Raw genomic sequence first — 24,868 nt, forward strand, 5'->3', positions numbered from 1 at the left:
TTTTTTTAAAAAAAAACAAATTAAAATACTAGGTTCTTGTGGGTTTTTTCGGGCTATAGAGCCATGTTCTAGAGGCATTTCTCCTGACGTTTCGCCTGCATCTATGGCAAGCATCCTCAGAGGAAGTGAGGTCTGTTGGAATTAGGACAATGGGTTTATATATCTGTCGAATGGCTGGGGTGGGGCAAGGAGCTCTTCCTTGCTGCAGTTAGGTGTGAATGTTTCAGCTGATCACCTTCATTAGCATTTGAAAGCCTGCCTGAGCCTGGGAAAATCTCTTGCTGGGAGGTGTTAATCTGTGCCTGGTTGTTTCCTCTCTGTTGTTTTGCTGTTGTAATTTTAGAGTTTTTTAATACTGGTAGCCAGATTTTGTTCATTTTCATGGTCTCTTCCTTTCTGTTGAAATTGTCCACATGCTTGTGGATTTCAATGGCTTCTCTGTGTAGTCTGACATGGTGGTTGTTGGTGTGGTCCAGCATTTCTGTGTTCTCAAATAATATGCTGTGTCCAGGCTGGTTCATCAGGTGCTCTGCTATGGCTGACTTCTCTGGTTGAAGTAGTCTGCAGTGCCTTTTGTGTTCCTTGATGCGTGTCTGGGCGCTGCGTTTGGTGGTCCCTATGTAGACTTGTCCATAGCTGCATGGTATACGGTAGACTCCTGCAGAGGTGAGAGGATCCTTCTTGTCCTTTGCTGTACGTAGCATTTGTTGGATTTTCTTGGTGGGTTTGTAGATAGTTTGTATGTTGTGTTTCCTCATCAGCTTCCCTATGCGGTCAGTGGTTCCCTTGATGTATGGCAGGAACACCTTTCCTCTGGGTGGTTCTTCATCTTTACTTATTCCACAGATATATAAACCCATTGTCCTAATTCCAACAGACCTCACTACCTCTGAGGATGCTTGCCATAGATGCAGGTGAAACATCAGGAGAAATGCCTCTAGAACATGGCTCTATAGCCCGAAAAAGCCCACAAGAACCTAGTGATTCCAGCCATGAAAGCCTTCGACAATAAATTAAAATACTATTTTTTAAACTGGGGGGTCATTTTTCTAAGAATGTCAATATCTTTCAGCATTAATTTATGGTCAACTTACACTAAAAATTGACCATAGAAGGACCTAGAACACATTTGTCAACCTAGAACACATGTGTCAAAACCAGCCCATTGTATGTCATTTTATGTGGCCCATAAGATATAGAAACACAATTACAAATGGCCCTTTGAAGGCAACCATATAGCTGATGTGGCCCTTTGTGATAATGAATTTGACAGCCTTGACCTAGAGATTCCTAAAGTGATGTTCTTTCTAGAAATATCTAGTTTCTACAGCACGCCTGGAAGAAGTTAACCCCATAGGGTCAAACTGAATGAATTAGAAATTCTTAGAGAGAGCTTTTAAATCAAATTCATGATTAATGAAATCTGCAAAAATCAAAACCACAAATGTGAAGGACAACTGCATATTATATTTGTGTTTTTTCAAATGTAACTAGTTCTCTTTTAGTTCCTTTTATTAACAACATTTAGCAAGTCAAAGCACAGCCCTTGAGCCTAGAGATATTTCTCCTCTATAAGTAAAGTGCAACAAAAATGTATAGCTACTCCACAAAATGATTGAGATCATATCTCGCTAAACTGAGTTATCCCTTTGCTATTAGGAAAAAGGCTCAGTTGCAAGCAAATAGTTATTGTAACTAGTTTCTTCCAAACTCTGAACAAGCGACCTTTCACTCATCCCTTTCTTCCAAATTTCACACTGATGCTGGCATAAGTCGCTGTGCTCATGGCATAATGAAATGCTTATCCAATGCCAACACTCTATGTTAAAATACACTGAGAATAACCTTATAAATCAGAGAAAAATATTGTTCAAGTGGAAGAGTTTTGTTCCATATAAAGCTCTGCATAACTGGAAGCACAATGGAACTCACTGAAAGGAAAGCCATAAGGATGGCAAATTCAGTGGTGCTCCATAGAAATGTTCACATTGCTCAATTGTATTTCCTAGCAACAAAGATTAATTAAAGCCTAATCACAAAAGATGGCCTTAAGGGGGAGACTAATTGTTTCCTCTGCCAGTGGCCTGACACTGAACCAGGCATAATCAATTAGCAGATGGCCTAATTTATATGTCTGACTGATGGTACAAATTGAAAGCCTGCTGAACCAGGAAATAAGCAAGGCGGGACTTGGGTATGTTGGCTGTAGCGCAGTATAGTGATCAAACTGCCACAGGGGCACTTCCTATGGACACATTGTGATGTACAAAATGTTTCTCCATAAAGTGGTGGTAAGAAGAAGTAGAAGCCAATCCATCATAACAATGGGATAATAGGCATGCAGTTTTAGCCATCTGCAAGCAACTGAAATAAATGATTAGAGCACTGCATAAGCCAGCTTAAAAACAGATAATTTGTTTTTGGCACCCCACAGGAATTGGCTACAGATTTTAAAGAAACATTTGAAGTCATGAAATCAGAAAGCTACACATTAGAAAGTTATACACGAAAATTCTGATTATCAGTAAGTAGTCATGGGCATGCTTTACTTTTTTTTTTTTTACTTATGCAGACATTGTAAAATGTTGCAATATACCTGATATGTATTCTACCAAATTCATACATTTTGGTATTGCTTCACTATATAGCCCAGACCTTGCAAAGTTTTGTTTAAAAGGTGACTGGAATTCAGTATTGCAGCCTAAATACTCTAAAGCAGTGGTTCTCAGCCTATGAGTCCTTGGGTGTTTTGGCTTACAACTCCCAGAAATCCCAGCCAGTTTACCAACTGTTAGGATTTTTGGGAGTTGAAGGCCAAAACATCTGAGGACCCACAGGTTGAGAACAACTGTTCTAAAGACACCAGATCCTTTTCAAATCTAGAAGCTGAACACAATCATCCCTGGATGAAACCATCAAAGAATATTGTGTGATATAGGTTATATTTCAGGGGGAAAAACTGGCAGAACAACCTCAGATTATTCCTTGCTTAAGAAAACCCAAATGGTCCAAAAGTAGTTAGCTGCTATATAGTTACAAGTGTTAAAAGGGACACTTGCTTTCTCATTCCTCAAAAGGAACTATAAAACTTTTAAAAAAATATTTCTGAATGCTACAAGTCTTTGGTCTGCAATAGAAAACATAGTCTCTTTCCCTACAAATTATCATCACAACAGAACACAAGACAAAAACATCACCAAACAGCAGTTGAATGATATAATAGTCTTCCTAACTTCTATATAATTTATAATTAACTACAAAAAGATTTACATATAATTTAGCTATATCTAGAGAGAGAAATTAATTGGAAGACACTAGCTAATTGGAATTGGTTTCACACAAAATTAGTGCCCAAAAATCTGTCATCAATTTTATAGCAAATTTTGGCAAAAGGTTTTGTGTACCATGAGGAGGAGAAGGAGGGAAAGCAGTAGGAGCAGCAGCACTTGGAGTTATTCCAGAATGACAAGCAACTTTAATTTCAAACACTCATTAAATACATATTGATTTAAGATGACTTGTTGCATCTCATACAGGCAAAAATATAAAATATGTCTGATGTGCCTACAGAGCCCAAACCATTTTTAAAAATGCAGCTAGCTGCTGTGGGGAAAAAAGATTATGTAAGAAATAGCATCTTAGAGGAGTGTACAAAGTGATGAACATCTTTATGGATAATTACTTTCTGAAACAAAGAGGATGGATTTTGGAGCCATCCACCACTAGAAAATTATTTGATTACAGCATGGTAATCAATAAGAATACAAGCCCTTCAACATTGTTCAAAATTCAGTTCTATCTACTAGCTGATAAATGCCCTCTTTGCCATGAAGCTCAATATTTTATCTCTAGCGAAATGGGTTTTGGAGAATATTCACTTTCTATGCAGCCTCTGAATTACAGACACATTTGAGAGAGCTCAGGCCATATACTCTCTGCCAATAATAGAGAGATATTAAGAATATTTTATACAAGTGAGGACAAATCCAAGGTGGTAGAGAAGGGACAAACACAAGAAGTCTTTTCCCCACCAAGAATGGATCTGGAACTGAACACAATAACATGAAATTCTTGAGATGCCAGGCAGAGTGCACATGAGCTGTGTATATGGTTTCTCTCTATGACTGCTTCAGTATCAGCCCTGTCTACGTAAGTGCCCTGCATGTATCTTTCAATTGACAGATCTGCATTGTTTATACTCAGATTGGCTTCAGCAGATTTCATGCCTTGATCCAGAATTTCCAGTGGTTTTTTTAAACCATGTTGTTTCCTACTACATTCATGTTGGAGTTCACATCGGGTGCGGGTGTTTTCTTGAGCCAGCTTCAAGCTAGGTTTCAGTGTCTGTGTAGAAGGGCCCATAGTTTCAAATAGCCTACCCTGACTGCTAGGATGGGAGGGTGAGATGAGCAGATAATTGAAGAGGCAACCTCTGGGAATGGGACAAGCTTATTTACCAGTTTAACTCTAATGCTACATCCCAATTTTATGATATTTTGTGCCCAATTCTGAGAGAACTTCCAAAATAGAAATTTACTCTGAACTTGACCAGGCAGTAATGCAAGACACTGAACTGAATGGTCACCCCACTTTCTCCAACCACTGAACATTCTCTGTTCCTAATAACTTGGGTCTTTTTCTCCACATTTCCTCCTTTTTAACTGAATAATATATACTGCAAATTATAAGGCTGCTATGTAATATCTCCCACCTATTTCCCCTTCTATTACATTTCTGCTATAGTCACCACCTCAGGTTTCTCTTAGGGGAACTTTCAATTTAATCTGTGCAATTTAATATGAGTTGCTGAGATGTAGAAGGAAACGGAGGAGAAACAATTCAATACTATGCACGTGAATTCAGAATTTAAATCCTACTGTGTTCAGTGGGAATTTCTCCCTAGGTAAAAATGTCCAGATTAGCAGTCAAAAGGTCCAGAATAATATTTCAGAGAAAAAGTTCACTTTAAAATAAGAATTAATAGTTAACTCTTCAAAGATTTCCAAAGAGCTTCTAGACCTCCTGTTAAGAGGAAAAGAGAGTAGAAACATAACAAATCCAGACATGCAATTTTCCTCTCAGACTTTTAGCAAGCAACATAGACAGCTGGACCACTACTCTTCTTCTATCATGAGTAGTTTTGGACATTTGACAGAGTAGAAATTGAGAGCACAAACAACTTCTAACTTTCTGTTTCTATGGAAATGCCCTGAGGGGTGACTTATACACTTTCCTAGAGGATATCAGTTTAATACTTGAAAGTTATAAGAACACACATCTTTGATGATGACACAGAAACATCAAGACAAGAACAACAAACTCTTTCACACTTGTTTACTGAATTCAGACAAAGCCTGAAACTTTTACATTGTAAAAGTATTAATTTTAAGTCTAAATCCAAGCTTTATTATGTGCAATTTAAGGAGTTATAAGAGTAACTAAGAATGTTATTGTTATAGCTACTTAGCAACTGTTAGTTACTATTAATTACAGTTATAATTAAATCCTTATTTAAAAATAACTAGACTGGTTAAATTAGTCATTTTTGGTGAAAGACACAGGAATTATTCAAGCAGCTAGTCTATATTGCAAAATACATTGTTCTAGTAGAGCATGGAGAATTCTTACGTTGAAGTAATTTCTATAGTTGTAACTTCAAGCCCATAAAAGTTGTGGTAGAATATCATTCAAAAAGTAATTCCTCACTTTCTCATTTTTTTTCCATGTCAGGAGCAACTTGAGAAACTGCAAGTCGCTTCTGGTGTGAGTGAATTGGCCATCTGCAAGGATGTTGCCCAGGGGACACCCTGATGTTTGATGTTTTACCATCCTGTGGGAAGCTAGAGCTGATAGATGGGACTCACCCTGCTCCCTGGACAACGTCCTTGCAGCAACAACTGCCAATCTGTTGGTCAGCAAATTCAGCTGGCACAAGGGTTTAAACCATTGTATCATCGGGGAACTTTCTCACTTAACAAAAGTCAATAGTTACATTTATTTGGTTGTTCAGGCATGTATAAAAGAATGTAACCCTGGCAAAGTCTCCTTTGACTTTTCTTTGCCGAAGAAAGCCCTATAGAATTCAACAGGCAATTTGAAGGTACATACATACACATAATTCTTAACTATGAACCTCATCACATGGATGAGGTCTAGCACTGTAATTTGCCAGTCTCCATGGATAGCCATGGCACCAGTGGGGCAATCCAGCTGATGCTTTCCCCCTCCCATGTGGAAAAACATTGTCAGTATGGTTTTTCAACACTACAAAAAATGTAGCTGTCCATTTCTTTCAATATTCTTTCTATTCCTAAGCTCTAATGAATGATTTAAACGTTTGGTACATTCCAAAACTAGTGATTTTACTTATTAAACAAGAATACTAATGTAGCTTAATTATACTATTATACTCACACAAAAACTTGAAGAAAACCCATAATCTCTGATAAAAAGGAGATAATATATATCTATGTAAATAACCAAAACAGTGACAGTCCCATTACAAAAGGAATGTGGTTACAGCTTATTACATCAAAATATAATTTAGTTAATGCAAAAATTGAATTAATTAAAAATAACTTATCTGTACATAAAATATGTCTTAGGCTTAGTTGTGCTACAGTGTCCCTTGTCTATCAACTTCATATAATGAATAATGTTCACATGATACTCAACCAAACATAAGGTGATTTCCAAGCTGGTGCAACTAGCTCAGGGAATCAGTTTGCCACCTCCATTGTAAAGAGACCAGCTTTGTTGGGAATAGAGGCCAATCCACCCCCTTTGAGCAAACTTTGAGCTTTTTCATTGACCTGCTCTCCCACCACTAACAGTATAACATGTGGGTCACTTATCAGGGCCAGGTAGGAATCCCCCCATGTTCTGGGAAGGGGGGGTTTCACCTACCGTATACTGTTTACAAGGGCTAATTGGGAGTGTGGGTCTTTAAATAGGCCATCCTACAGTAAGAACCTATAGGTTTACATTTGGTGTACACCTAATGCACCCTTTTGTGGTGTAGGTCAGGAACGGAAACCCTCACCAGTGTTTACATAACCGGGTGAGGTGAATTGAAATAGCCTCGAAACGAGGAGCGTTCTGGCTCGGTAAAACCCTTTGGACTTGGGGCAGAATTCTTTGTATTTTTTCCTGACTGGTTGCCCCGGAGACGTTAAAGTTGACCATATCTGAGGAACCAGTGTTTTGCCCAGCTTAGCTGAGGGGTAGGTCAACAAGGGCCACTACCTTGGCTAAAAACACACACCAGGTTCATGCCCCTTCAGTTATATTTCTAAATTCAGAAAAGTTAATTCAGGTAACATTTCAAATGAAAGTTGCCCATATTTTATTCCAAATTGTTGTCTGGTCTCTTATTGAGGTGCAAAATATTTGTGCATGGGGAAAGCTAAGGCATTTGTCAAGGAGAAAGATAAAAAAACACATTCTTTCTGACATTTAGCTTTCTTTTTTCCCTTTTCTCATTGTATATAGTAAGAGCTTTCAAAGAAAGTGGTATAGAAAAGGCAAAGATGAGAACTATCCTATTTGATAGCAAAATAAAACCATTATCTATCTTCTTAATTTTAAATGGAAATACACATTGCAGCAAACTATTTGATATCCTTCACCTCAGCCCAACAAGGAGATTGAGTCCCTGAGCCTAAATTTCTATTTTAAAAAGAACATAAAGATATTGATCTCCCAGCATTCTGTTTTATTGAAGCAGGGGAAAATAACATATACACCCTCAGGTATTACACTTGCAATGTCATAGAATCTGGGAGTTATAGTTCATCAAATTCTGAGCACTGATGATAATTGTAGTCCCAAAACATCTAGAGGACCACACATTCATCACACTTGAATTGGAACATATACTTCAAAAGACGTATATATTTTTATTCCCAAAGCCCCATACAGCTGGACTTTTGCCGCCCTCACCAAAGAGAGGATAGCCATATTGGAAAATAGTTCAGTCAGAACTATTTTCAGGGGCATAGCTGCCTTAAGGGGCAGCTCACCCTACTCAGCTCAGTTCAAGCTTTTCACCAACCTGCCCTCCTGCCCATTAACAATATAATATATTGGTCGCCTACTGAGACTGGGAAGGAATTTTTCCCCCTATGTTTTTTTTTGGGGGGGAGGTGCTTACCCTACAGTTTACAAGGGCATATTAGGAGTTGGGGGTCCTTAAATAGGTCATCCCATGGAATGCAGCCATAGGTTTATGTTTGGTGTACACCTAAGGCACTCCTTTGTGGTGTAGGCCATGAACAAATATCCTCACCTGTATTTACATAACTGAGGTGAGTGGGAATGGAAATGACCTTGAAAAGGGGAGAGTTATGACTCCATAAAATCCTTTGGACTTGGGGCAGAATTCTTCATATGTTTCCTGAGGGATCACTATTGAAATATTAAAGTTTACCATATCCAGGTACCCAAATGTTTTGCCCAAATTAACCAAGGGATAGGTCATGAAGAGCCACTATGTCAGTTTAAATGCACACAACTCCTTTAGTTACATGTTGCAAGTCACATTAATTCAGGTAATGCTTAAATAAAAGTTGCCCATATTTCAAATTGTCTGGTCTCCTATTTCGGTGGTGGGATACTAATTATTTCAATGGTTGCTTTTTGCACAACCAAAGGGGAGAAAGTTCAAAGGAACCTTGTCAAGGAGGCATTTGAAAAGTTGTGGACACCAATTGAAGGCTTGCACTAAAATAATCTTCAACCCAAATGCATTTTTTTTTATTTTTCAGATCAAGCTTTGAAAAAACAGAATATGGCTTCAAAAGAGAAGTTAGTTGTATGCAGAGTTCACAGGAAAGCAGATGTTGGAAGAGAAAAAAGTGGTCATTATCCCTCTAGGAAAAAAATGATGCACATATAAAAATTGCACAAGTCGTTCCATTAGGATTACATTTTCTATGAGATATTTTTAAATCTGTGTTTTTCAGATTTCCTCCTATGTGCTTGCATTACTGAGCATTCAGTGTTCATTTTCAAACTTTGCTTGTTTCTGGGAATTTTCTCCCTTTTGTAGAAATAATTAAAAACACAATTATTTTCAGAACTGCTAGGAGATCCTTTTAGCCATGAATAATTGCCCTCAATTTTAAGACCCTCAAATCTGTGGGAAAAGGTATCATTAGCTTAGAACTGTTTGTTTAGTGTTTCATTAGTATTCTGCCAAAATGCCCATTTTGAGATTAGGCCTAACGTGATAATAAATGTGGCACATAATTATACATGAGATATGTTCTCAAACCAAACAAGGACATAAGATAAGATAGATAAATAGATAAGATGATTTATCTTGAGCTAACTTGTTCTCATATCAAGAAGAAAAACGAGTAAAAACTAAATGATAAAATGGAAGAAAGATTAATGGCCACACCAAAAGTACCTTTAGTCCAAAAGTATTCTTTGTTTTTCAGATCAGGCTTTGGAAAAAAATATGACTTTGGACGGGAAACTACATGCATGTAGAGACGATAGACTGCCCCATATTTATTTATTTAAAACATTTCTATTCCGCCCTTCTCACCCCACAGGGGACTCAGGGCAGAGCACAACATATATACAACAAACATTCAATGTCGGGACATAAAACCATAAATATATAAATCACTTATATTCACATTAAAAGTTGCTTTAAACCATCTCATGATGAGAACAAGATGTCACCAATTTGTCTCTAACATCTCCAAATCTATCTATCTATCTATCTATCTATCTATCTATCTATCTATCTATCTATATCTACACACACATACATATACATAAATGCGAACCATTCAAAATTTGAAATGTTGGTTGCAACTTATCTAATAAATCTTATCTCCCTGTATAAGCTTGTTCAGGCACTGAGATCTTTCAGGCTAACCACCTTCTCAGGTATAGTTGGTGGAGACATTAGAAACAATCTTTTCAAGTTCTATAACTCCCTGTTTAGCAAAGCTAGAAATGCATCTTCCTTGATATTTTTCAATTGGCAAGCAAATACTTTTGATTCTGACAAGCTTTTAGTCCTGAAGGCTTTGGGAGGATGCAGTATTGTTCTGATTCAATCATTATTAATCTTTCAAAGGATATATTTTAATTACTTTTAAACATCCCTGACACCTTACCATATATATAAATTGTCTTCAATTATAGGTTGAGACATATTTTGGGGCCAAAATTAAGGATTCTGATATGACTCATGAATAAGTTGAGGGTCATTCCTCATAGAGGGGGAAGCACCAGTACCACTTATCCGCTGTCATTTTCCTGCCCAGTCATTTAAAAAGACCAGGTTTGGGGCCCCAATATTCTGACTAAAACTGCTAGACTTATACAGTATATGAGAAATTATACTTCAATGTGTGAGGGTTTTTTTTTTTTTTGTATATTTTGAACTATAGTGTAATCACTTTAATTTGTAAACTGTCTTGAGTCCCCGTCTTGGGGAAAAGTTGGGATAGTCATTGCTGTCACCAAATGAAGGTTAGAATATGAACTGTAAACACATACATTCTAAAATAAGCCTAGGAGTTTCTGCTTCCCGGTTGTTACAAAGGCATGTTTTTTTTCCCAGTATACCTTTAAAAAAGTTTAGACAACCCATTCCAAAGATGCATGCAAGGAAGCCGTTGGTGCTTCTTAAAGAGACATTTTGATTCCAATAAGTATTTGTTGATTGTTGTTTTTAATGATTTTGTTGCTCATTTAAAGGGGTGTAGTATGGATTTTAATCTGTTGCTGGTTGATGTTTAGAAACCACACTTTCAGTCTCATGGGAAGAGGCAAATTTGAACAAATTTTCTAAGAAAATCTTGTAATAGGTTTGTCTTAAGATCACTACAAATTGGAAATGATTTGGTGCACAACAATACCATATTACTTTGGGAAGGAATGTGACCTGAAAGGAGGGCAATAAATATTTTACTAAAAGAAACGAACAACTTACATATTGCTATTTTTTTTAAAAAAACATAATTTCTTGATGTTATGTTATGACAGCTTGCTGGCAGAAAGGTTTTATGCAAGATTAAGACTGAAGCCCTTTACTCATTAAAATGCTATACAGAAATTATTTGATCCACCACCCACCTACCTTTGCCCAAGCCATATACCAACTTGTAGCTAATGGCTTTCAAAGTAATACCAAATGTAAAGCTGTATTATGTGGGGACATAGATTTTAAAGATATTTCATTCTTCTCCCAAATAGGTGATCAGAACAAATGCCATTCATAAAATTGTAGCAACCAAGTTAAAAAATGCACCAACTTGTCTCACTCACTTTCAATGAACAGACTGTTTGCAGCTCATCTCCCAGATTACACAAAGAAGATGGAATTATAGCTGAATTACTGACATAGTTGATGGTCTTGGATTTTCTGCTTCATAAGTATTGCTCTTACCGCTTTTATGTTTGGTGACAAATATAATACCTAGCCATTTGACCATGCAGTTTAACAAGCAAAATAGCTGAAAGGGCTGTCAACACTGGGAAAACCTGCTGAAGTAGGCATATACATGTTTCTCACCATAAAAACTAGAGTGTTCTTGTATGATCAAACTCATCCCATTCATCTTTGTCAGTCATATTTTATGACTGGATTCTTTGTCATTTCTGCAAAGTTAGAACATGAAAGGACTCAAAGAAGAGAGAAGATCACAAATCTCAATGGAAAGTCTCCAAAATGTACATTAACTATAGGCTGGTACCCAATAGACAAAGTGCTCTGTCTGTGCATGAGTATGTATTGCTGCTAATCAAATCCATACACTCTTGGATGAAACTGGTTTTTTATAATCCCTTTAGCCTATTTAAGGAACTAAGGACTATACTGCAATAGTCCTAAAAGCATGTTATGGCATTGAAAAACTGTACTTATAGCACTTCAGGATTGCTGCTCTTCACATCACAGGATCTTGCTGAAAGTAATTTCGAAAAGCTGATCACACTTTCAGCTTAGCACATGAGCTCGACATAAAATAATCCCAAACCATGTATTGCCCCTGGCTGGCCATGCCTCTTTTAAAACAAAAATTGAAAAAATTGTGCAACTTCATGATTTGAGTCATTTCTGTAAGGTTTCATCATTTCATTAGTTTATGTTTGAGCAAGTAACATCACTTCCACATTTTCCCACTAAAAAACACTGCCCTTTCAAACAAATGTATATATTAAATTTACTTTTTGAAATTCCTAGCCCTTTTCTCATCTGGTGTATTTAGCAAGATGGAGGTGAATGAGTACCAAACCTTGTTTTGGGGCTTACACAAGCTGAATCCTTTGCAAAACAGAAATTAAAACCAAATCATGCAAAAAGTAAGGAAATGCTTAGGCAACAAGATAAGTCCATATAAGTTCCAGGAATCACCTGCAAAACTGTGGAATTACTTGAAATATTTTTTTAAAGGAATAGGGAAAAATAATTGGGGCAAAAGGGGGAAGCTATGTCTATACAGTCAAAAGTCTTCTCCAGCTGCTTTCTGAACATAAAATCAAGAGATTGGGGAAAAGTAGTGAAGTGGATGAAAGTGAAGCAAGCAGCACACCCACAACAATGCGTAGTCTACCAAACTCCCACTGCAACGCTTTTAACTTATTGCACACTTCAACATTGTAAGATAGTGTTTTCTCCAGACTAAAACAGAAGTCTCCCATGTACAAAAATGACATCCTAACAATCTCTTCTAAACTGAATTGAAACGAGTAAGAGACAGCATTGTGTGATTTGGAGTGTTTCCATTCTTTTTAGGAAACTGCTAGCACATGCTTCAATGCTCAAGGGAGAATGACCAAAAATTGTTTTGACAGTCCTGTATTGAGAAGGAATCGACTTTGTTGACTTTTTGTTATCTCTCAGTGGCACCAGTAGTTTAAACCTTAACCATAGTATCCTTTTGAAGAGTCAATAAAACAGAATGTGTGGGTTAATGCCCTCTGCTGGTTTTGCTCACAATAGGATCTTACCAGCTTGAGACTGCAATATATGGAGAATTTCATACAACCTGCGCCCATGTTCTGACCTAATTAACATCCATCTTTATGTTCCTCTTCAAGCAGAGCTACAAAAGAAAGGATACCTTTTCATCGCTGACCCCTGAGTTATGGAATCTCCCCCATAGAGAGGTTCTCTAGGTACCATTTAATGTATTTTCAGCACACTTTTAAATTCTCAAATATATATTAAACTCAATGTTTTTGCTTTTTGTGCTTGTTTGTTTTTCTGTACAGTCTTAACACGCACCTTCTTGGCAGTAAGTCCCTCTATGTTCAATAGATTTATTGCAAAACACTTCTACATGGAAAACATGCATTAAAAATCAGAAGAAAATCCTAAATTTGCAATGAAATGTCCTGCAGGTCATCAGCTGAACCAAAATGCGGGAGGAACATGCTTAAGACACTTGTGTAAACAGCACCACCTCTGCATCATTCAGGTAACGGAACTGGATATGGTGCTCTCAGGACACCTTTCTTCTCCCTCCCCAAGAAGAAATCATTTTTCCCTTTTTGTTTTTTGAGTTGAAAGATGAACTCCATTGCTGATTCCCATGTGATGGGTTGCTGCAGTTCAGTGCATTCCTCCAAATATCTTTGCTGCCACTCCTCTGAACAAAATTCCAGTTTTTCAAATTGAAGTGCTTAAAATGAAAAGTGAGGCCTGATCAAAGTAGAACACAGGGATACTATTACTTCTCTTGATCTCTGATCCTACAACCTAATCACATGCACCTAAATCAGCATTTTATGATGCTTCCACCATGTCTTGTGGATGGAGCCCCACGCCAGCCATCACACAATGTTGTGTGACTTCCAATGGAGCCTGCACAGATCCTCTGCAAAATGGTGATAGGGAAAGTGATGCTAAGAGGGAGCTGCACATGGGGCAGTGGATTTGCCCCACTGCCCCTCAGTTCTCGCCGCAAAGCCAGTGAAAAAATGTAGCCCAGAATAGCATTGTTATATAATTGGGATGTGGGGGGTATTGCCTCACTTTGTTGATTAATGTTTAGCCTATGGTCTATTAAATCCTTTTAATGACTGATGTTGTCAAAACAGATGTCAACCACTCTATATTTGTACATTTAATTTTTCTGCAAGCATTCCATGTACTACTAATGGTTGTCTCTCACCCAGAGTTGCTAATGCTTTGTAGTTCCAGAAACAATGAAAGCTGAAAGAGGGGAGAAACATAGATACGGGAAAGAATGAGCTAATAGCTGATTTTCTCCATCTTTTGTATGAATTCCATTATTTTTCCTTATAGTGAAAAAGGTTGCAATTCTATAGCTACCTACAACTTTCCCTCCACAACCCAGTGGGACTTCATTTGGAACAGACATGTATAGGAGAACACCATAATTGTCCCCGTGTCTCATTGTCTCAAGTCTTATGGGAAATCAGCTGCTAATGCAGAGCTCTCACATGGTTTAGCTGATCTTACCTCATGCACATCTATATCAGAAAATGCATGTGTTTATTTCAGAGGTGTAGAAGTTTTTGTGCAGTGTCTTTATTAGTTCATTTTCAGAAGTCATTTGTTTGAAATTGCCCCCAGTGAAAACTTCCAAAATTACCACATCAGAGAAAATTTGGAAGTTATTTCTCTAATGTTGTACATTTCAATGTCTCTGTTGCAGCCCAGCCACCTACTTGATCCCCACTTTCACCCAAATACTGCACAAATGAACAAGAATAGTAAGAATATCTAATATAAAACTGTTTCAAAATACATCCATGAGCTAGATTTCCAGAAGCTTAACAAAAAGCAATGACCAACTTTGAATAGGAATTCCAAAAATCACTTAAGGCAAAAGCAAGAAACTGTAATGCAAGGGTTGTTGCACTTAAACTAGAATACTATCTAAAAGTTTGAACATTACCATACTTCAACTTGACTATAATCCCAATGACTTGAAACTTGAAACAAGAGTTGTAATCCAAACAGGAGGCAAAGCTTGAAAGCATGAACATCACCATAATCCAAAGGCTTGAAATTTGAAACAAGAGTTGTAATCCAAACAGGAGGCAAACCTTGAAAGCATGAACATCACCATAATCCAAAGGCTTGAAATTTGAAACAAGAGTTGTAATCCAAACAGGAGGCATGGAACTTAAACAAGAATACAAGATTTTATTTCTCATGTCAGGGCAACCACTCAATTGTATTACATTTCTAACAGAACAAAACAAAAAAACAGACAAAACACAAAATTTGCAAGTTTGGTAGTTGATTAAATGTCCTTTGACCAGTATCTGGCCACTTGGAGTGCTTCTGGTGTTGCTGCAAGAAGGTCCTCTATTGTGCATGTGGCAGGGCTCAGGTTGCATTGCAGCAGGTGGTCAGTGGTTTGCTCTTCTCCACACTCGCATGTCGTGGATTCCACTTAGTAGCCCCATTTCTTGAAGTTGGCTCTGCATCTTGTGGTGCCAGAGCACAGTCTGTTCAGCGCCTTCCAAGTCACCCAGTCTTCTGTGTGCCCAGAGGGGAGTCTCTCATTTGAATACAAGATACAGACCTAAGAATAGAACTCCTAATTTGCAGCTCCCAAGACAGGCAATTTAACTCATGAAAATCCAACGTTGATCTCCTCACCGAACATTGACTCCAGTTCCTTAAGAATCCTCCCTTTGACCCATTACATCACTTTTTCTCACACCTGCATTCCCTTTGTTTAATTTTCAGTCTCTGGGAACACCAAATTTGTCTCTGTTTTGCACTATCTCTTCTGAACTGTAAAGGCTGGGTTATCTGTAACGCTCCTGTCTCCTCCACATTCCTTTCAGAGTCAGTGTTTGGCCAATTCTCATGAGACTCACTGTCTGTTTCCCCAACAACATATTTATCCAAAATGTTCCCATCGTCTTGAAAAACACTTTTGCCTTCCCTCACACAAATATCAGGCTGAAGCAGAAAATCCTCATCCTCAGAGGTTTCACAGGCCTTAACAGTATCCACTGAATGTCTTCATACTTCAGCAAAAGTATTTCCCAAGCTTGGATGAACATTAATTCAACTGACCTAAGATTCAACCATCCTAAAAGAGAATCAGGTAAAGGGAGAAGTCTAATGTAATACAATTTTGTCCAATTTAGCTGTACTGGAAAGCACTTCAGAGAACTGTGTGTACATATTCATTTTCTTTTCTTAGGATCTTGGTTTATAAGAAAACTTCCTGGGGCTGGTAGAGTGCATTTTTAAAAAAAATAAAAAAATCTGGAGTCTGTTGCTATAGGCAAGTTTTACATTCCCAGGGGTGGAGGGAATGAATCTCTAAATGGAAATCCTTCTAGTAGAATTTCCACAAAGCTATATTATAGCCCAGGATAATTATACAGATAATCCCATTACTTGTAACAACTTACTTTCAAACTTTGTCACATGTTACATCCTCATATTTCCATTATAAATTCATATTTCAACTGCCAAGAACTGGTTTCTAAGCTGAAGAATGTTGGCTATAATATGAACAGTGAAACATCTTGAAAATTCATGAATGTGAGTTACACATATCTCTTCCAAAAAAGGCTGTATGTCCTGCACTAAGTTAAAAGTCAGAAGAATGGGCCAAAGAGAAATAATAACAAGATAAATATGATCCCCAGAAGCCAAATCAGAGAGCTTCCATCTTATTGTTCGAGATGATAGAATATGCATCAGTGCATGATATTGCATTACTCTCTCCTGCCATGGAGTAGCTCATTTACTTGATCCAAATGTCAGGACCACCTGCAACATTTGGATATCAGCCCAAGATTATGTATTGAATAACAAAAGCAACTCAAAGAGAAAAATTATTAAATTATCTGTGTTTTATTTTGATTGCTTTGTCACACACAGTAAAACAATCTAAATTAATATTTTTTGTTTCTATTTTGAAAGTATCATACAAATTGTATGCAATAATTCTCTGGAGCATCAATTGGAAGAGAGCATCAACAATGCTCAAGGTTTGTCAATGATACTGGCAAACTGGCAGGCTGGACACAACAGTTTTTAGCTGCTGCTCCCATCCCAAGTTTCAAAAGATCAAAACAAGCTCCCTCCCAAAATGAAGCTCCAGCTTAAAATATATATGACATTTTCAGTTTCCACTTTGGTCACTTTTTTCTAGATCAAAACACACTAAAAAGTACTGTACATCTGTTTTGACACACACACACACATATACTCTCTCTCTCTTAAGAAATAATTTCATTATTACATTTGGATTATCAAGTTAGAGAATGACACTCATCTCAAATACACTACATATCTTATGACTTTTATTAGTATGAGCCACAGATCTGATGGTTCTCTTTGAACAATTTGACATTTGCAATTTGTTTATGCCTTCACACTGCCTGTTGCCTGAATTTCATAGGGTTTGTGTGGGATTATTTGAGGTGTTTGCCAGTTGATAAGTAAATGAGGGGTAAATATGTGTTTCCCTGGAAGTAAATCCCACTGAACTCAGTACGATTTACTTCCAAGGACATCTCATTACAATTGTTCGTTAAGGGCTCACAATGGCTAGGATATGTCTTCAGCATGAGAACCCATGAAACTAGGATAGTTAGGATCAGTTCCAGAATGGGTGTGGATGCAGACTTTCATAAAGGATTCTGAGGAAATGGTGTCAAATGACTGGAGTCTGCAACAGGTAAATCAGTTGCTCTTTTGGGCAATTTGTTACACAGCCAGCACTAGTAAAGTAAACTAAAGTAAAGTAAAGTAAAGTAAAGTAAAGTTTATTACAGTCGATGACCAGATCAACCAGCACTATTTTCTGTAGAAATATAGTGCTTCTGTTTATTCACGCTGTGATTTTTAAATTCAGAAATAAAAACCAAATAAAACACAAATGAAACTCAACAAGACCAACAGTTTAAAATTTTGAAAAACCATGACAGCCACTATTATGAAATTGTCTGCTGCCATCTACCAAACTCAGACACCAAAGTACATAGTATAGTCTGCTTCTGGGCACCACAGTGAGTGCCACACCAATGTCACAATTTTTAGTTCCTGAACATCAAAAGTGAGGGAAGTGGTGATGATCCAATTTGTTATTGAGGATTGGTGAGCAGAAACAATGTCATTCTCCTTACTGCAGGAGTTCTAGATTCAAAACCAGTGATCTGCATTCAACTATCGGTCTGTTGAGAGAGAGAAAAATGGATTGCCCAGCTCAGTTCTAAACAGTGAAGCTCAGGGGAGTTCATCCATTTTTATTTTCAAATTGTTTATGGTAACTGAAGCTAAGGCTACCTTGAAATCTTTGTGAAATGACAGCATAAAAATAGCTTCAATAAATAAGTTCAAAAGGAAGTATTTCTATATAGATGCAGCTGCTATTTAACAATAGTTCAATCCACCAACACCAACTCCAACCCATATTCACAATGATGTAGATGTATATTATGTCCTGACAAGTGCAAGCTAACCTTTCTGATTATTTTTCTCAAGCAGAATGTTGGGCAGACCTGTTGAGAGATCTTGTATTGTCCGCATAAACCACAACCAAAACTGCCTGCAGCTCAGGATTTCAGAAAGAAAATATTAATGAAGCTTAGGTTGACCTTCTCACTATTTTATCTGCTTTCCTGTTTCATTTCACCGGGGAACTCCTGAAACTCTTCCAAGGAGTTCCAGGGCTTTAAAGGACACAGTCTAAAAAATCTGGTCCTTTCTCTCCCCCCCATCCTACTACAATAGTAATACTGCTTTGGGGAGGATTGCCAACAGCCATCGTGAAGATCAGTTAGTTGTCCTTTTGAGATGTCATTTACAAAGTGTTTGAAAAGAACCTTTAAAATTTTGCCTACTAAAAACCTCCAGTGCCTTTTGGGGTTACACTGAGTCTTGTGATGTTTTATTAGGCCACAAAAGAAGACCTTGGAGTAAAACAAAAGCATAGTTATTGGGACTTTTAGCTTTCCTTATTATTTGTGTAGCTCATTCTCTGTATATTATATAATTACATAAGCCTACAATGTCATCCTTTTTTTCCTTGTTTCCCCTTAAATTTGTATGCTGGTAGTCATATATTTTTAATTAGTTTTCATCAAAAACATTTAGTGCCCTTTGTTCTTCTGTGTCTAGAACAAGAAATTGTGGGAAAGGTATTCTAGAGCTCCTTGGACACTTGCTTCTCTCTGCATGCCCAAACAAATGACCCTGGTACTGAGAATCACATCAATACCATTACATTCATTAGAACTTCCACAAGATCAATGGCCATGATGTTTATAGAAGTACTGGCTGTCATAAAAGTCAGAGCCAACCCATTTTAAACCACAAAGAAAATGTACTATCACTGTTATCCTGGCACCTTTACATTATCTGTATGCAGGCACTCCCAAGGTTATTTATTTATTTATTTATTGACCCTATTTATACCCCGCCTTTCTCTATCCCAAGAGGGACTCAAAGTGGCTTACACATGGCAGTTATTCATTGCCTTAAATACATACAACATTAAGTTTATAATCCATTGAATTAAAATTAATACATATTAATTTTTTAAAAAATTACATTTGGTATTAACATTACACCATCCAAAAGGTTACATATAAGATTGGGTCTATAGGTGTGTTCTTAAGTTGAATTTGTATGTAAATTGAAACAGGCATGGAGTGCACTGCTGGCTGGTGCAAAAGGGGATGGAGATAGATAGAAGCAAAGAGAAAAAGAAAGAAGGATATAGAAATTAAGAGCAAAGGAAAGGGTGTGGATAGAATAGAAACAAGGAGAAAAAGAAAGGTGGAATGGAGAGACACAGAAACAAAGAGGGAAGAGAAGGGGGTGGAGAGAAACAGAAACAAAGGAAAAATGAAATGGGGTGGAGAGAGACAGACACACTTTGGCTCAGCACTAAAATTTCATGGCAGGAAGGAAGGGGAAGAGCCTGTTCATAACTACAATTCATACATAAATTAGATATTCATAACTCACCCCCCCCCAAACTCCCTGTGGTGCAGTGGGTTAAACTGCTGAGCTGTTCAAATTGCTGACTGAAAGGTCTCAGGTTCAAATCCCAGGAGCAGCCTGAGCTCCCACTGTCAGCTCAAGCTTCTGCCAACCTCGCAGTTTGAAAACATACAAATATGAATAGATCAATAGGTACCACTCCGGCGGGAAGGTAATGGCGCTCCATGCAGTCATGCCAGCCACATGACCTTGGACAATGCCAGCTCTTCAGCTTAGAAATGGAGATGAGCACCAACACCTAGAGTCGAGCATGACTGGACTTAATGTCAGGAAAAAACCTTTACCTAACCTTAACTCAGGGACTGCCTGTATCTATATAGATATATTTATAAGTAATATTCAACTAATATAAGAGGGAGTGAAAATCCATCAAATAGTGTTCTTCAACAAGTGAGCAGCATCCAGCAATCCTATCATAAAATGTACAGCCTAAAGACATCTGGGCAAGCGTAACAGTTCACAGCTGGTTTTCAGTAAGTTTTGTTTAAATTTGTCTGTTACTCATATAAAAGCATACCTCTGTCAACAAAATATCTGATATAGAATTCCTTATCTACTCTTTAATTATAAGTTGTTGTTTTCTTTTTTTTAAAAAAAGAATCAAAGTTGGAAAGATAGTAAAAGGAAAAACACCATCATGCTTGATAGCAGAATATTACCTAAAGTAAGCATCAAAACTTGAGTTAGAAAATAAAGAAAGTCTAGCTGATACGTCTATGTGTATGCCTGCATACATCAGGCAAAGTAACTCAGAGCTGCCTCCAAAATCCCTTACAGAGCATTCGTGAGAAGAGGAAACCTGATTGGCCTGCCTTATTTTAAAAAAGGATATATCTATAAATTTGGCTGCCAAACGGGAAATCATAACAGAAACAGAGTCTGTTAAAAAGGAAAAATAATATCCCTGGATGTATTTTTAAAAGATTTATTCAAGTCATTTAATATATATTCTGTTTCCATACACAAGGCTTACCTGACCTAGTTGTGTCATTTCACATGGGCATAGTCTCATGACTAGAAGAAGAAGAACTTTATTTTTCTACCCCGCCTCCATCTCCCTGAAGGGACTAGTTTACTGAAACATGTTAAACTGCTGCTCTTCTTTTTTGTGGGGTAAATTAACCTATCCCTATTTTTTCATGTTATTTATGTCTCTCATTCCAATTTCCCTGTTAAAAAAACAATTCCCAGGAAGACAGTTTCATTGTTAACTGAGGCATTCTTGTATATGGTTCATCCCCGCACTGAGATTTTTGTCCTGTAGTAGTAAAATATCAGAAATTGTATTCATTTATTTTAATTTTGTTATTGCATAGATAAGTCATACCAGCTGAATAATGCCTACGTGATGGGAGTGATGACAGTTGTCACCCAGCATTTCTGGAAACATACCATGTGGAAGAATGTTGAGGAAGAACTTCCTCTGATGTACCTGAAAAGCATTTCATGTATCTTTAATGAATTCATATCCATTGGAAGTGTCTGCCTGCATAAGTAGCAACTAAGCACATGATTAAACAACTGCAGACCAGATAAACAGAGCTGATCCACCATATGTCAGGGTTTTCTTTTTGTTTTTGTGTTCACTTAGCATGCTCTGCAAAGGCGATCTATTAGAGATTAACTCCTCAAAACCTTCATGAAAACTGTTTATCAGATAACAGTGTCCCATTTAAGAGGGGGAAACACTTCTTTTTAAAATGAAATGAAACCACTTTAACCCTATATAAACTTTGCAAAGCCATTATATGACAAAATTAAATTTTACTTGGATGCTGTCATTGATACAGGTCCAATGAATTTAATGTTGCACCTGCTTGTCATGTGTTATTGGACATGTTTCCATTTGTGCAGCCTTTGAATGTGGGAAAGATCCTTGAAGAAGGGAGACCCACCACATATGTACTAGTTATTTGCTCTTCTGAAAGTAGTGGGGGTGGGATTAAGGTGGGGGGGGGGACTGGTTGAGTGGATGAATGGGTACTGAATTTTTCACATCAGCAAAATATCCTGTCTCAAAGAGACTGTCAGAGAGTCCCACCCTGGGAGGCATTGTGCTAGGATATTACAGGAAGGAATCCAAAATTCCTGTCATCAGCAAGATTCCAGAGAGTGTACTAGCTTCAGAATTCCAGAAATTCCTTGATGAAATTTCAGTCTGCTTTCAGACCTGGTTATGGAACATAAACAGCTTTGTTTGATGGGTGGCCTGTACAGGGAGGTCTGTCACTTTTGGTTCTGTTCAGCTTCTCAGTAGCTTTCAATACCATTAAACTTAGTATTTTTCTGGGTCAACCTTTTGGGATGGAACTTTGGGACACTCTTTTAGAGTAGTTCCAGTCCTTCCTGGAGGGTTGAACTTGAAAGGTAATTTTAGAAAATTCCTGTTCAGTGCCATTGGTTTGTGGGTTGTCTTGGGACTTGTTTCTCAACCCATGCCATGTTTTAAAATATGGAATTTTGGAGTATGATGTCTCCAGTAAACCGATAACACCAAATTCCATCTCTGCTTTCCATTAGTAACCAAGGAAACAAGCTCCCTACTGAACCAATGTGTGTTATCAGTAACTGGGCGACTTGGAAGGCACTGAACAGACTGCGCTCTGGCACCATGAGATGCAGAGCCAATCTAAAGAAATGGGGCTACAAAGTGGAATCCACGACATGCAAGTGTGGAGAAGAGCAAACCACTAACCACCTGCTGCAATGCAACCTGAGCCCTGCTACATGCACAATGGAGAACCTTCTTGAGGCAAGTAGCCAGATACTGGTCAAAGGATATTTAATCAACTGCCAAGCTTGCAAACATTGTGTTTTGTCTGTCTGTCTGTTTGTTTGTTTGTTTGTTTGTTTTGTTAAAAATGTAATACAACTGTCTGGTTGCTCCTGACACGATAAATAAATAAATCAGTAATTGGATGTGGGCGAACAAATTGAAACACAATCCCAAACAGGTAAGCAGTGCCCTTAATCAATTTAAAACCAAATCAGGAAAGAACATTTAGCCTATATTAAACCTGAACACCATTGGACAAATTGTTACGTGGCCAAATGGAGCACGCAACTTTGTTTTGCAGCAGATTCATTTGCTGCCAGTCCATTTCCAAGCTCAATTTAACATATCCAAGCTATCTGAACACCAGTATCTCAATGAAGAAGCCCACTCCAGCCCCCCCTTTAAAGCCATCTTGTAACAGCGAATTCCACAGTTTAATTTTGTGTCATGTTTTGAGATTTGGAAGGGTCTCCCCCCCCCCCACACACACACACACACAACATCAAATGTACTAAAGGACAGGAAGGGGCAGAATCTTGGCCTTAACAAAAGGCTCAAGTAAAAACAAACCATTGCTTATCTCCTAGCTTATCTGATCTTCCCACTTAGTAACATTTGCCACATTCTGATGTTACTTGGCTGCGCATGTCCCACATTTCATCGTGGAGAGCATGAAACTGTTACTCTAGGTGACATTTGGGGTCATTTTTGCAAACACACTATCAAGTCTGTTGATTTTAGTACCTAGGGGTTTTCAAGATTGCAAACCCCCCCCCCCAAAAAAAAAAAACAAAGGATACATGAGATCTGTAGGCTGCACTTTTCTCACTGCAGACATAAAGAGGGAGCTAAGACAACAGACAAATTGGAATACATGCATTTTTTTTTCATGTCAGGAGCGACTTGAGAAACTGCAAGTCGCTTCTGGTATGAGAGAATTGGCCGTCTGCAAGGACGTTGCCCAGGGGTCGCCCAGATGATTTGATGTTTTAATCATCCTTGTGGGAGGCTTCTCTCATGTCCCCGCATTAGGAGCTGGAGCTAATAGAGGGAGCTCATCTACCTCTCCCCAGATTCGAACCTGCAACCTGTCGGTCTTCAGTCCTGCCGGCACAGGGCTTTAACCCACTGCACCACCGGGGGCTCCTATACATGCAATGATGTGTGTGCTTTAAATTGCCATGACTTTTTCAGTAATTTTCTAAGCATAAATAGCTTCTATTTTAGCACTAGGGTGCTGTAGGTTATTCTTTTTTTGCCCCCATCACAATTCTTCCTCCCCAAATCATTGTTACCTTGTTGAATCTATCTATAGTGCTATGGTATTTTAAAAGCTCTGACTGGATGCTGTAGTATTGTTGCTGCCAGGAATTGGTATAAATATTACTCAGGTTTTGAGTTGAGCATGCATTAGAGAGCCTTCAAACACTGCATTCCTGACATGTACCTTCACACTGACATATGATCTGTATTTTCAGTGAGTGTAATTTATAGATTAGCACCCAGTAATTGCCAGTCACTAAGTTCAAAAATATCTAACAATTTAAATTAGCTGTATAGCCCATTTTTCTCATCTCACAACTCAGTTTGAGTCTTTCTATCCCTCTATTTAAGTAACATATCTTTATTTCTCTAGAAACCTTAGTGGTGCTGAGCATTTATTAATAATCAAGCTTACAACATTTTTTAAAAGAAAAGATTAGTTTTGAATTCAATATCAGCCCTAATTGGAACATTAGATTGCTCGAGAATATTGCAACAATATCTGTAATGAGAGATATTAGTTTTACTTCTTTATGGCCTTGAGATTTGCATTCTAAATATCAATCTAATTTTTTTCAAATCAGAAAAAAAGTTTGTATATAGGTCTTCCTCAGTCTGAGTTGCCTACATCTCATTCCTATTTTTAATTGCCTTTTTCTGTAGAAGATCTTAGGCACACCTTTCCCAACCTCTGCTGCACACATTTAGTAAACACATCATCTACTGTTTTTAAGTGCCCTTTCCTATGGAAGGGATTCATTTTTTCCCCTCAGGTGCCCAAGGCTATCCATGATGCCAAGAAAAGACTAATATAACCACTGTGTAGAGCCCCAGTCCAGCTAGAGATG

The sequence above is a fragment of the Anolis sagrei genome, chromosome 3 (genome assembly GCF_037176765.1).
Source record: "Anolis sagrei isolate rAnoSag1 chromosome 3, rAnoSag1.mat, whole genome shotgun sequence".
Lineage (NCBI taxonomy): Eukaryota > Metazoa > Chordata > Lepidosauria > Squamata > Dactyloidae > Anolis > Anolis sagrei.